Source organism: Cynocephalus volans, chromosome 1 (genome assembly GCF_027409185.1).
Source record: "Cynocephalus volans isolate mCynVol1 chromosome 1, mCynVol1.pri, whole genome shotgun sequence".
Classification (NCBI taxonomy): domain Eukaryota; kingdom Metazoa; phylum Chordata; class Mammalia; order Dermoptera; family Cynocephalidae; genus Cynocephalus; species Cynocephalus volans.
The window spans coordinates 228,937,510-228,952,809 of record NC_084460.1 but is presented as its reverse complement, the minus strand read 5'-3'; the positions used below and the strand labels follow the sequence as shown (position 1 = coordinate 228,952,809).

Genomic DNA, 15,300 nt, shown 5'->3' with positions numbered 1-15,300 from the left:
CTGCTATGCAAGCGTTATCTGAGTTGAGTTAGCACCTTCATCCCCGTGCTCAGCACACTGTAAGCAATCCGTAAACTTTGGCTTGTTCAGTTAACAATGTCCAGCAACATCAGGAGCACAATGAACATCTGGCCCTTCCCACGTCCTTAGTCGTTTGCAGATGATCAGTCCTCCAGCCTCACTGAATCTACGAAATCAGGGAAAGGGCATGATGAGTGGCATGAGGGTCTTGCCTGCCTCCCAGACCACCCCCACCCACCTTCCAGGATTCAGCCTGATCATCTGTAGCCCAGAGCCAGGTGCAGTCGAAGGGAGGGCCATGAGGCCGAGGGCAGGCCAGGTGAGGCCTGATACTGACTGAGACCAGCACTTTCCCTCCCTGCCAGGCTTTGCTGAGGAGCAAGCAAGGAGGGTTTAGGTCACACTGCCTGGAAGCCTGGGCGGGAGCCAAGCTGCGACTCACCCTCCTCCCACATTCCATTAGGCCCAGCCTCACTCACAGCACCCGCCACCTCATCAGACCTGCAGGAGACTCCCAGGTCTGGAAACCGGTGGCTGAGAGGATGGACTGTCTGCATTGTTCTGTGTGTTTTGCTTGAAGAAGGGCATTCCAGCTACGGAGCTAAGCAAAGCCACATTACATTGGGATGGGCTTATTCATAGAGGACAAAGATTTAAAGTGTATGCTTCCTTCCCAAACAAAGAGGTCAAACACTGGGGAACTCCCAGCAGATCCCACAGCCTGCCTGCTCTAGGCAGGCTTGTGCCCTCCCCCAGCTGTCAGCTGTCTATGCCCTGGTGCTCCAGTTCTCTTCTCCTGAAGCTGCCAGGAAGCTGAGCAGACAGAGAGCTGCACAGGGGTTCCTGGTGTGCCAAGGCCTGAACTCAGGACATGGCGGACGTGGGTCCCAGCAGCTCTGAACCCAGCAGGGCTGCACTGACACCATATACACCACGCACTCCCTGGGCGTCCGCCCTGTGCTCAGCGGGTGGGGAAATTAGCAGGCCCTGCTCCAGAGCAGTCTGCCAAGGGATGGCATAAACCAACACGGAGACACAGAGAAAAGGAGACTGTGAAAGTGAGCAAGATAATGAGACCCAAAATGATGCAGAGACAGGAGCAGTAATGACCAAGGATCTGGAGAAAAAGGGAGGTCTGAAGTCTGACTTGGATTTAATTATTAGCAGCGTGACACTGGGCAGGTTACTTAAACTCTCTTAATCCTAAGCATCAGTTACCTTATTTATAAAAAAGAAAGAGTAATATTTACCTCACTGTACTAGTCATTCCTGGCAGGAGACAGAAATGACACCAGTTATTTCAGTAGAAAGAATTAAATACAAATAACTGTTGATTGGGTGCAAAGTTGTTAACCAGGCAACTGACAGGGTAGAAAGATAAGTCTAAGGTATCCTTGAGGTAGCAAATGTTGGAAGTAGCCACTACCCTTAGGGCTGGGAGCCCAAAGGAAAGGAGGTTGAATTATTAAAACTTAGAGGAGGATTCCTGCAGGGCTGAGACACAGACCTCTAAGAAGGGGCATTGCTGGGTTGGTACAGGGTCTCTCTCTGAGTGGGAGTGAAGAGGCTGGTTCTGTAAATGTGGAAAAACTGGATTTGACTATTGCTTCTGGAATAAACCCACTGCCAGGGTGAGGAATCATGGCTCAAGAGACATTACTGGAACAGGAAGCCAACAGCAAGCAGACAAGAAGGAGCAGGTCCCTCCTCGCTACCCCAGACTTGCAGCTTCCCTCTATCACTCCTGTTGGCAGAGCCTGACATGAAGCAGCTGGCAAGGCAGAAATGGGATTGCAGAGTCCCAGCTTCAGCATCACAAAGCAGGATATAGAGGGCTGGGGCTGGAGCTCAGAGACACTGACTAACAAATGACTCACTCGCAGTTAGGATTAAATGTATATAAAATGCTTAGCACAGTGCCAGGTGCATAGCACCATAGTAGACACTAAATAACTATTATTTTTATCATCATCATTGTCATCATCATCAATATTATTATGACAAGTGGGCTTGGCATTTAGATGGAAGATAAGGCAGGCTCTGTAACAGGTTTATTGTGAGAGGAAATGAATTTCTGAATTCCTTTTTTTTGCAAGTTTTGTTGAAAATATGAGATTTCAGGTGTAACATAAAGGACAAACATGCTATCAAGTAATAGTAAAGTCTGTGAATTGGTCATGTGAAGCTGATCTCTAAGACGTCCATCTTTCTGCATTTCCATGTACCCAGTCAGACCCCCTTCACCCCTTGCCCAGATTTATTAATACCTGCTCCCATCTGCAGTCCCTCTAAGTCACTGCTGTTAGTTCCATATTCATTTCTACTGCATAGATCTCATCTCATTACTCCCACCACCTATAGATTAAAAGCCAAATTCCTGGGACATACTTACCTATCTGGTTTGGGAGCCCTGGGAATGCTACTTTCCACTGTATCTAACACCTTCCTCCTCATACCAGGGTCAAATTAGAGAACAGATGAGTGGGAAGTAGGTCAAGTTAGGCCTGACACCCAAGAAATCTCCCTGTGGATGTCCTAATGTCAGCTCTAACTGAGAAAGTCAAGAACAGGATTAAGGATCCCTTTGCCTCCCACTTACCTCAAATAGGGTCCTCATCACCGTTGAGGTAATCTTCGAGTGCCCAAGTTCACGAGGTGTTGCTCTCCTCTTCCTTGTTGAATTAGCAACTCCCTTCCCCCTCTTTTTTCTTTTTAATGGAGTCTTCTTTTACAGTTATCATCTGTGTCTGTCAGCTAAGGTTAAAATAAGCTGCAGTAACAACTCCAAAATTTCAGTAGGTTACAACGACAATGCTTATTTCTTGCAAATATTGTATGTTGGCTATGGGTCAACTGCAGCTCTACTGAACACCCTTTTCCACCCAGTATCTAAGCTGAAGGAGAAGCTCCTATCAGAAACATAACTAGATACATGGCAGAAGAAAAAGAGAAGACGGTGAGACGTCAAAGTGGCTCTTAAAACAAGCAACCCAATTAAAAAATGGGCAAAAGAGCTAAGTAGGCATTTCTCTAAGAAAGATATCCAAATGGCCAACAGACATATGAAAAAATGCTCAACATCACTCAGCATCCGGGAAATGCAAATCAAAACCACATTGAGATACCATCTAACCCCAGTTAGGATGGCTAAAATCCAAAAGACTATGAACGATAAATGCTGGCGAGGCTGCGGAGAAAAAGGAACTCTCATACATTGTTGGTGGGACTGCAAAATGGTGCAGCCTCTATGGAAAATGGTATGGAGGTTCCTCAAACAATTGCAGATAGATCTACCATACGACCCAGCTATCCCACTGTTGGGAATATACCCAGAGGAATGGAAATCATCAAGTCGAAGGTATACCTGTTCCCCAATGTTTATCGCAGCACTCTTTACAATAGCCAAGAGTTGGAACCAGCCCAAATGCCCATCATCAGATGAGTGGATACGGAAAATGTGGTACATCTACACAATGGAATACTACTCAGCTATAAAAACGAATGAAATACTGCCATTTGCAACAACATGGATGGACCTTGAGAGAATTCTATTAAGTGAAACAAGTCAGGCACAGAAAGAGAAATACCACATGTTCTCACTTCTTGGTGGGAGCTAAAAATTAATATATAAATTCACACACACACACACACACACACACACACACACACACACACACACACACACAAACCGGGGGGGGGGAAGAAGATATAACAACCACAATTATTTGAAGTTGATACGACAAGCAAACAGAAAGGACATTGTTGGGGGGGAGGGGGGGAGGGAGAAGGGAGGGAGGTTTTGGTGATGGGGAGCAATAATCAGCTACAATGTATATCGACAAAATAAAATTTAAAAAAAAAATTTTTTTAAACAAAAAATAAAAAATAAATAAATAAATAAATAATATATTAAAAAAAAAAAGTGGCTCTTAACGCTTCTGCTTGGAAGTAGCATGTATCACATCTACTCGTGTTTTATTGGTTAAAGAAAGCCACATGACTTCTGAGTTCAAGAGGAAGAGAAGTATGATACTCTTTAAATGAGGGGCACTGCAAGTCACAGGGCCAAGCTTGACATCATTGAATACAGATGCATAACATTCTCCTAGAGAGATTAAATAAATATTTTGATCAATAAGACAATCTGCCGTGCCATCCTAATCAAGGATCCTATCACCTCACACCTGTATTGTTAAATTCCAGGGAGTGATAAATCTAATCTCAGCTGGCCCCAGTAGAAGTGTTTCTGAGATGCTTTTGGGTCTCCCTGACTCTGGTATCTCCACATTGCACCAATAGTGGAGTAGCTGCCATGATGTAATCTCCTAAATGCGAGTAGAGTATCATTTTGTCATTTCCTTGCTTGGAACCTTCAGCAGCTCCCTACTGGCAATCAGATCAAATCCAAACTCTGCAGCCTGATGTTCAAGGCTTCCATCGACTGCTCCTCCCTTTCATGTCCAGCTGCATCTCAGCCCCAACTCCTCAGATCCAGCCAAGGGTCTGATGGTTTCCTTCACAACTACTCTGAGATTTAGCTTGTGATGTTAATCTTTGCTTGTGCTGCTTCTTGTCCCCTCCCCCACGCTCTCTTTTCAACCACTTTATGTTCTTCAATTTCTTCAAGAGTTGCCTCAAATCTCAGCTTCTAAAAATTTTTCTTGAATAATTGTCCTCCCCTCTTTCCACCCCTCTAAATTCAGAATTGCAGCTCTCTGCTCTTGTTTTTATTTTCTGTATCTAGAATAACTGTTTATTACTGTGGGGAAAAACCTGGGAGATTTTCTATCCCATACATATCACCTCTCCCCAATTTAGATATGAGGAAATTGGACTAGGAGAAGAGTAAGCAGAAAAATCACTAATTTATTGAGAGGCTAAGTTGGAATGAGATTTAAGTCTTCCAGCTCCTTGTTAGTATTCTTCCCTATACCAATTTGCTTTTTTAAATTTATAACTATTTCTCCAACTAAATGATAAGCTACCACAGGGTAGACATACCTTATTGTAATATGTTATACAAGACCCTTGACATATATTATCTCTAATACTAACAACAATCTTGCAAAGTAGCAATTTTTCTCATTTTACCAATCAGAAGACTAATGGTCAGATAAGTCAAGTAACAGGCCCAAGATCAAATAATCAATAAATGATAATGCCAGAGTTTACTGAATGTCTACTGTGTGGTTGGAGTTGCGATAGCCTTGATTCAAAGAAATTGAAATACGATTTACTTAGAGAGTAAATATCACAACTTCAGATAGTTTGTAATAAATCCCAAATGAGTAATATATTCAGGGATATGGAAATTTACATAAGGCAGGCATTGTGGCCTAAGGTACTGAAAAAGAGATTGAACTTGAACCTGGCACTTAAGGATGCACAGGATATAGATAATCTAAGCAAGTGTGGTGGGTGTTTGCAGGCATTCCCAGAAAGGAAAAGGGTATGAGCAGAGGTTGGTAAAAAAACGATTGTTGGGAAATGAAAGAAAGCCTGTCTACAGGAGTGAGAATTTTCATAGGAAAGTCATGCTCAGTAAGTCACAATAATAAATTGGGGCAAAGTTAGGTATGGAAGGCTTTGAATGCCGGGTCACAATATTTGGATTTTGTTCTGTAGGTTATGGCTAACCACCAAAGATGATTGACCCGTAAAAATAGTGTTTTAGCCTGTTGTGTAATATGTGTATGAAGGGAGGGGGAAAAACCCTGAGAGATGAGAGACAACTTAAGGCTACTAAAAGTGAATTGAAAACCACATTAATCACCTACTCATGAACTAAGAAGCTTGGCGTGGAGTGGGCAGGTTTGGGGCTGATAAAAATCATATTGTTGGTATAAGAATTATTCTTATCATTTGTAGAGGTAGGTAGGGGTTGCATCCTCCCTTTTACACAGTCTTCAGTGGCATTCTTCTAATATACGTTGTTTTTTTCATTTTGCACTTTTCTTTCATAAGTGAATCCAGTTTCTTCTCATATATGATAATCAGCACCTTCATTTTTCCCATATGATTATTTTTAAAAAATGAAATGAGCCAAATTTATTTAATTTAACAAAATATTCAATTTATTGCCTAATGTTTGATGAATAAAGAAAGATGGCACTACTCTTCAAATAGAAATGTGGAGTACACAGACAGAGCTATATTATATACAATAGCTTAAGTTTAAAATTCCCATACATCAACTGGTATATTCAAATGTGAATCTCCACAAGTAATTTAGTGGTGTTAATGAAGGTAAAAAATTATGGTTTGAACAAATGTTGAAGTTATGACATATGCATAAATCAATGCATTAATTATGTGCATAAGATTCTATAAACATTTCTTTAAGAAGTTTTAGTTTTCAACCTTGGAGTCATTGTTGGAGCTTATTTCTGTATCCTCCCCAAACTCAGGATCTTTCTTAACACTCGCATTCGGAAAGATCTGGAATTATCAGCCTAACCTACATCAAAGGTAGTCAAAAGCTGATCCTGTCACTCCCCAATACTATACCCTTATCTGGAAATTCCAGTTTATGCTTGTTTTGCCTTCCACAGGGCCAGTTTTTACTTTCAGTTGAGTGATCCAGGAACAGTTGTATGGCCTATATCATATATCATATGTCTCAATCTTATTTCATGGATAAAAGGATGAAGGAGATTTCAGTGGGTTTTGGAGCATCTAGAAAAAGGGTCTTCAATTTACATAACTAGTGTCCTTTCCTTACTTAGGGATTCTGAACCAGTTTTGCATAACATGGACTTCTTTTCAGTCTGTTGAAGGCTATGGACCCCTTTTCAGAAAAAGAAATGGTTTAAAATTCTCAAAATAAAATACATATGCTTAGAAAGACAGCCAATTAAACTGAAACACAGTTGCCAAAATACTGAAAAATAAATTTACGTTATAATCACACATGTACCTCCTTATTAACACTAAATATCAAGGCCTGGCAGATCTCATGATTACTATGATTATGACATGGTGTCAAGTGTTGACAACATTTTGATATAGCTTCAACAACTGTAAATTGATGTGAAAAATATGCATGATTTCTCTGGATAGAGTTCCAGGTATAGCTAATATTACAGTGGTTTGTTGTCCACATCTATAATGGAAAGAAATACTTAATTTCAGTCTGGGGTTAGTGCAAATAAAGATGCAATTTTTGTTCCCTTCTAATGTCACAGATTCCCCAAGTTCCTCAAATTAAAAACAAATATATTAAAGGATTGTTTCTAGGTAACACATAAGCTATGAGCCCTCACTGGAGATGATACAGACTCAGGTAGCTTGGAGGTGATCCACTGTTGGCTCTGGGAAGTAGCCCATTGAATAACTGGCACCTAACATGCCTCGCTAGAGTACATACTCAGTGTGTGTCTATTCAACAACTGTATGGAGAAAGGAATGGAGAGACAATGGAGTGAGCTTGGAGTTGGCTCACTAAAGGCCCTTTCCACCCTAACATTCTGAGAGTCTATGACAAATGCACAAGGAATTTACCGAAGGCAGCTCAGAGTCCTGTGGCTGCCAGGAGTGACCGCAGGAGAAAGCATAGGCAGGGGGGTGGAGCATCAAGTTGGAATTCTGTCCCATAGATAAAGATTCTGAGCAGAAAAGAGTGCCACACCCAGCGACCACAGAGGGTGACCAAAGGGCAGAGAAACAGCTGAGGCTACCCGGCTGTTTTTCCCTTTCCCTGTCCATCAACTGGGCAGCAGACAGAAAATTCATTCATCAGGAGCCTGGCTTGATGAGGAGGTCATTTGTAAGTGTGAAGACCTTCTGTGTTTCTGACAAGGATCATTAGCTGAAATTGTTGACTGAGGTTACACCCCACCCCCAACCCACCTTCTCCGAACCTATGCATGGGTCTTATTTGGAAAAGTGTCTTTGCAGATATAATTAAGTTAAGGATCTTTGAGATGAGATCATCCTGGATTATTCGGGTGAGCCCTAAATCCAATGACAAGCATCCTTATAAGAAGAGAAGACACAGATGTAGAAGGAGAACGCCAGAGGGAAAGGCCATGTGAAGCCGGGGCATCAGAGTGATGTGCCTACAAGTCAAGGAATGGCGGGGATTGCCGGCAGCCAGCAGAAGCCAGGGCGAGGCGTGGAACCCATTCTCCCTCAGCGCCTCCAGAAGGAACCAACCCTGCCCACGCTTTGCTGTCACACTTCTGGCCTGCTGAACTGTGTGTGAGAGAATCCATTTCTATGGTTTCAAGCCACCCAGTTTCTGCCAGGATCTCCTCAAGTCTCTGAGAACCAGGGAGCTAAAGTTCTATCAGTGAAAACTGCCTCGTGACTCTGGCCAGTCACTGACTACGGGTGGAGCACCTGGGTCAGGTGTGCATACCTGCTACGATCTACCTGAAGGACAGGTAAGTAATTCAAGTTCAGATAACACTATTAGGGTAACGATAATTTAGTACAAAGGTTAACCACACACCTATCATCAGACTGCCTGGATTCGAAGCCAAATTTTCCACTTTGTAACTATGAGGTCTTAGCCAAGTCGTTTAACCTCTCTCTGTGTCATTTTTTTTTCTTCTATAAAATGAGGAGAATTCAAGAGACACCATGACAACAAATATAATGTGGTATCCTAGATGGGATACTTGAACAGAAAAAGGTCATTGGGTAAAAACCAAAGAAATCTGAATAAAATATGGACTTCAGATAATAATAATGTATCAACATTGACTTAATAATCATAAGGAATGTACCATACAAATGTAAGATGTTAATAAGGAATAATAAGGAAAACTGGGTGCGGGGCATATGGAAGCTGTGTACTAATCTAAAACCATTCTAAAGTGCCAAATTAAATATTATTTTTTAAATGAGGAAAATATCAGTAACTCACCTCACAGCATGATAGAGATTTAGAACAGTGCCTGGTACACTGTAACACCCATTAACAATTAATGTGACAGCTCTTTAGCAATTTCTAGCTACTGTTTTAGGGCTTTTATCAGGACCAAGGAATTCATATTTGCAATATTCCATGAACCAGGCTAAATAATTTTTTTAAGTGAGATGACACTATATTTTTAGGGTAGGATTGTTCAAAACTGTTATTATAACTGTAATTTTGTCTCATTCCAAAGCTAAGTAAAGCCAAGCAAAGTAACTAGACATTCTTTCACATCTCAGTGTTTCTTGGTTCTTCGATCTTTTCAAACTATGATTTCTGGCTACCATTCTACTACTTGCATGCAGTTCAAATGAACAAGACCTAGCTTGTTTATCTGAAAAATATGAAAAAAAGAAAGACTCGCAAATTGCAAATATACCTTTGAAACATGTCTTCATGCTTTTTCCCTCCTCTCTGCTACCGGATTCCATTTTTACAAACACCGACATCATATTTTACATTTTTTCTTGGAAAACCAAGCAGGATGAGTTGTAGTGACTCTTTACCATTTTGGCATCCCACAAAGCGGACAAATGACCCATTCCCTAAATATTCACTTTGAGTCCTACAACAGGGAAAGAATCACACTTTTGGTAAAACTGGTCATTGGAAGAAGTGAAGATTTTTTTTCATGAGAATGATGGTGTCAGGAGAGGAAATCCAGATTCAAACAGATTGTTTCCACATTTCCTGACCCCTGCATCCTAAGGTACTGAGAAAGCAGCAATGAAAACAGTTGGGAACAAAATGCTGAACACTTTTTAGCCTGAAGAGATGCTTCTCACCCCAAGAAGAGAATGCTGTTCTCATAAGGGAGCTACTCTTCCAGACCTTCTGCAAGTGAGACCGGTAGATGGACAGACAGGCAGAGGACAGCTGGACGATGGCTATCGTACCAAAAAGGAACAGGCCGAGGGCAGACACAGGCAGCACTGGGATCCTCTGCCCAGTGGAGGGTACATCATAGGAAAACAACAGATAGCCGTGCTTAAAATCCGTTTCACAAGTAAAACCAGCCTCGGTCACTTAGCACTCATACTGTTGTATCCGGGCTTTTTAAGCAGCCAGGGTCAAGGCCTGGTTCTGAGTCTAGAAATTTATAACAGGCCATCACTACCCCACATGCTTTAAAACTATGTCATCATCAAAAACAGAGCTGCCCTCTGGAATTCCCTCAGAAAGAGAATTTTGTCCTGGAAAACCCATCTTGAAAGATCCTCAAATTGGAAGATGGATTCAAAAGGCAGCAGGAAACAAATGAATTTTTATCTGGGTTTTCTCAAGAGATCTGGCTACAATATCATCATGAGGCAAATTTTAAAGTTGACTCTGGGTTCTCCTTGACAGTAGGCTAGGGAAAATTTCATTAAAACTTCCAGTGCCGTCTATTCTCTCTTCTAGCACTTCTGAAACTGTATTAGGTGTAAATGAAGCCTGGGATGCCAATCAGAAAAAAAGCTTGGCCTAAGAAAATAGTTTTTTGTTTAATTGTTAAACAGAGGTAAGCAATTTTCTTCCCTGTGGCTCCTCTTAATGTGTTTAGTAGGTTAATGCACATTAGGAATTTCTGATGGGGGGATTGAATTGTCTATATTAAAGAAACTATAGGAACATTTTATTATCAGGGCAAGGATCAGCAGCTCTCTTCAGATCACAGTTTGTGAAACCGTGCTCTCTCTTCAGCAACACACACAAAAATAAATTATTCTGTCAGTTGAGTTAACATTTAAATCCTGTCCTCCTTATCCTTGATTGCCTAAAGTTTAGGCCCTAAACCATTTCAATACTTATACTGTGCGACAAATATCTGGTAAACCACCAAGGTCTGGACTGAGATCAGGACTAACAAGCACATTTTACATGCTATTGGCTATTACCCTATTGATGCCCAAGATAACTTAATTTCATCAACTTATAAGGAACATTTGACACCCACCCACCCCCAAAAAACCCTCCCCAAATATTTGCAACTAACAGCAATTTTCTCCTATCAATAAACTTTTATGATATGTGTTTTGGTGGAAACTTTAAAACTTTGAACTCCTTGATATAAAGAAAACGATCACTTCCTTATATTTGTAAATGCTGAAACTACTGTTGAGTCTGTAGCTGCATTATGCCTCAGTTGAAACCCCTGTTACACTCTCAACAGCGAGAGGGCACTGAGAAGAGGGCACGAGGACTATCTGCAAACCCAGATCCACCCAGAGTAGACAAGTGGCAACAGAGATTGCAGGACAGGCGGGTGATTTTCATGCTCAGTCTCTCACATCTGACGGCTTACTGGAGCCACTTTTTGTCTGAAAGTTATTATGCCCAACAATATATAGATTCATTACTTCTGTTGTGGTGTAAAAATCCAACATACCGTCTTTAATTAAATGCCAGCCGAATTTGCGTTTAAAGGCTTTTCTTCTTTCTCTTCTTCCAATTCTTGAGACATCACCAGGTTAATGACATTTTGATTAGCTTGTTAGAATAATTTACTGTTTATCCTTTTTAACAATTACGGTGTTCACATCATACAGTCTTTTACTGGATTTTGTGTAAACTTACTGATAGGATTCAGTGCGTGGGCAACAGAAACAATCAGAAAAGTCCATAAAACGGCAGTTAAAAGCAATAAATCCTCCACAGACCTCCTCCAGCATGCTGCTCAAACATAATCACTGGCTGCCAATTCAACCAACTTTTTAAAGGATAGCAACCTTCTCTTACTGTTGTAGCTGCATAAATTGCATCTTTAAGGTTGAAAGAAGTCTGAAGTCCTTCCACTTTGCAAGATTTTTTTTTTTAAGTAAAAAATGCCCATCTCACCTGCCTTCTAAAGGTGGCCTAATGAGGGATATATTTTTTAAAATCTGTTAGGGGAGATTCTTTTGCTTTCAAAACTTACCTCAATTAGTCTACCAGTACAGCTAGAAATGACTGCAGGACCATGGAGATTTTCCAGGTTTTCTTTTGCTCCCCAAATGCAAAGTCATGGGGGATTCCAGAATAGAACACGCCAGCTAATCAGGCGCTCCCTGCACTGAAGGAATGTTAACGTGAGCATGGAAATAGTTTCACCACAGAGCACTTCCCTGCAGAGTGCGGACCTTTCTGGTTCTGCCACAGAGTGCCTTTTGCAGAGTTATGAATCCTCATCACTCTACGGGCTATTAGAGTGGATTAGAGCTCACTATTACTTTGGTGGTGGGCAAATGTTAGACCATGTCTCTTTGACAGAGCTGGAGAAACCTGCTGGTGATGGTGGGGTATCAGGTAGGGGCCTCCATAACTCTTGGAATTATCCCTGATCCCTTGGTTTCTTTCCCTTTCCATGAGCCATCCATTCGTAAATCCTGTCTGACTTGGAAGTATATCCAGAATCCAGCCACTTACTACCTTCCTTGCTTCCACCATAATCCATGGATCATCTCCAGCTTCAATAGCTGAAATAGCCTTTGATAGGCCTCCCAGCACAAAACTCCAAAAATCATCCCACCTCACTCAGAATTCAAATTCAGAGTCCTGACCATTGTCCTGACCACTGTCCCCCAAGCCCTCCCTGATGAGCTGCCCCACGGACCCATTGCCTCCCTGGCCTGTCTCCTATTTCCTCTTGGACTCACCCACTCCAGCCTCACTAGCCACCTTGCCTGTCCCCAACCACCCTGCCTTGGGGGCCTTGTACTTGATCTTCCCACAGGCTGGACTGCTCTTCCTCCAGACAACCACGCCACACTCCCTCCTTCATCTCCCTAGGGCTCTGCCTAAATGCCACCTTGGCAGAGAGGCTTCCCTGGCCACCCCACCTCAGCCACTCTCTGACCTCTTACCTTTCTTTATTTTTCTTATCACCACCCACGTCTTTATTTGTTTGTGTATTTATTTTCTGTCTCTCTGACTGGAAGGCAAACTCCATGAGGCAGACATTGCCAGTCTTAATCAACACTGTTCCCAGAACAATGCCTGGCACATAGTAGCATCTCAATAGATAGATGCTGCTGAGTGTGTGAGTAAATGAATCAGAATCCTTGTTTACTAGTCACGCCACTGCCCAATAATTGCAGCCCCACAAGTAAGAGACAGTACTTATCAGAAAAAAATATTTGCTCAAAACCAAGGAATCCTAACCCTTGGTTAGATTTCTTGAATTATCTTTTTTTAAAAAAAGATGAAAGAATGCAAGCTGTGGATGAGCGAATCACTTGGAGTCGATGTCTGTTCACGTGGACCTCCTGCCCTGACCTACCTGTGCTGCACAGATAGGAAATAAGGAGCAGAAAGAGTCTAGATCTCAGAGTCGCTTCAGAATAAATTCATATTCCCTGGTATTTTCTGGAAAGTCTCGTCTTTGGACTTATTCCACAAACTAAAACACAGAAGGAGCTCGGTTCTTTTAGACTTCAAAAGAATTTCCAAACACTGAGGTGAGTTGGCTTCTCAGGCAGGACAAACGCACAGGACCAGCTGCCTTTAACTAGCAGAGTGACGCTGAGCTCCAGTGTGGGCTGGGGGTGGTGGGCATTGTGAAGTCCAGAGGGTGGCTGCGGCTCAAGGACCAGGAGTTAATCCTGAGTCATTTCCCGGCCACAGGAAATGCCCATGACCGCCCTCTCTTGAACTCACTGCCAGGCCTGACTCCTGACCAGCGGTTTCAGTCTCCCCTGACAGGCCAGGCAGCATGTGGTGTTTCATTTTGTTTTTAAGAGATTGGTACTGGACTTTAACCAGAGAAGAGATAAAAAGGGACTGCACAGTCCAGGACTACATCTTTGTCTCATTTTTGATGGTGAACAATCCACAAGATGAACAACAAACAGAACCAAAAGGAGATAGCTAGCTAGATACAGAGCTAGAGCTGGAACGAAAGGTCTGGAGATAGAGATACATACATACTCTTAAAGTTCCTTGTAGAATTCCATTTGTTGCTGGCAGCTTTCTTAAGACTGTATGAACATCTCTCATCTACCAGGAGGCAGTTTGCACAGTGGTTCTGGACTCAGGTTGGAGGGCAGCGGCCTGTCTCCAGGACTCTTCTTCCTCAGCAGCAGTGTGATTTCGGGCAGGTTGAATAGATTCTCTGTGCCTCAGTTTTCTTATCTGGTAAATGGAAGTAAAATAGTCCCCTTTTTTATAGGGGTTTTGTGGGAACGAAATAGGGCAATAATAAAATGTTTAACGGTGGCTGGCACTTGGTAAGTGCTCCATAAAGCAACCGAGGGCAGTCTTATGGGATGCAAGAGCTTTTCTTCCAAGGTGAGGTTTCAACGTTGCATGCTCAGTCTGCATAAAGAGGTGAGCTCTGAGTAGGAGACTGTCAAGAACCTTGAAGGGCCTGAGCTTTTACCTTACTTGCAAGCTCATGAGTTACCTTGTCACAGATTCATGGATACTGGCAGAGATATGAGATGCCTGGGTCAGAGACAAAGGACTTTATAATCACAGCAATAGCAATGACCAGAGCATCAGCACTTTCTTTTGCCAATTCCCCAAACCCAATTCCTATAGGATGACACAAAAGGGAAGAGGTGTCACCTGCATATGCAGTGGTCTGTGTTACAAGAGAGGAACCCCAAGTTTAGTGCACCTGAACCATTTATAATTGGCAGTAAGCATTACTGCTCTTTGTTCTGGAGGGTGACACTATCTCTATCTTCCCAAGCTATAAACAAATCTGCTCCTTAATTTGGAGATAGACTCTATCTCTATCTTCCAAAGCTGTAAGAAATTTCCCTTTGTCCTAAAGAAAGACACTATCTCTATCCTCAGAGGCTGTTCATTTGATAAACATCCTTGAAAAGATAGTCCAGAACAAAGGCAGTCAGTGCCTCTGCTTACAAGATGAGCAGAAATATGACAGAAACTTGGAGAATTGCCTTTCAACAAAGAAAGGTTCCTTTTAAGCAAGATGGAATGTTCTTTACATAACACCTTCCTCTACTGAATCCTCCTCCAGGCCTTGAAATCTTAGCAGGCCTCAGGGCTCAGTCCTCAGAGCCCCTCTCTATCTGCATTTGCTTCCTTGGGGATCTCATTAGCCTTGTATTTTTAAATACTATCAGTCTCATGTCTTTAAATCTGTGAGGATGATCCCAAATTTATAGCTTACACTTTGACATTGCCCCCATTTCCCGACTTAGATATCAAACTGCCTGTATAACATCTTCACTTGCTTATCTTCTAGGCATCTCCAACTTATTAGTTTCTTCATTCTCTTCCTCCACATGAAACTTGCTCCCTCCCCAGTATAACTCTTCTTAATAAAGAGTATCATTCACTCTGTTGCATAAGCCCAAAACCTCTTACTTTCAGATCCATATCCAATCCATAAGCACTGTCTGTTTCCAAAATATATCCTGAATCTAACCACC

The 15,300-nt window shown here is 42.1% G+C and overlaps 1 protein-coding gene across 14 annotated transcripts in view; it reads left to right on the top strand.

Annotated features, from left to right (window-relative positions):
- Positions 1–15,300, top strand: part of ITGB6 (integrin subunit beta 6) — a 126,012-nt gene that overhangs the window by 28,346 nt on the left and 82,366 nt on the right. The window contains exon 1 of one of the 14 annotated variants that reach the window (XM_063090188.1): positions 8,385–8,405. The exons of the other annotated variants lie outside the window; for them this stretch is intronic. The gene's annotated coding sequence lies outside the window, so the exon portion shown is untranslated. Of the gene's footprint in view, positions 1–8,384; positions 8,406–15,300 lie in introns of those variants that run through there. 14 annotated transcript variants of the gene reach the window in all.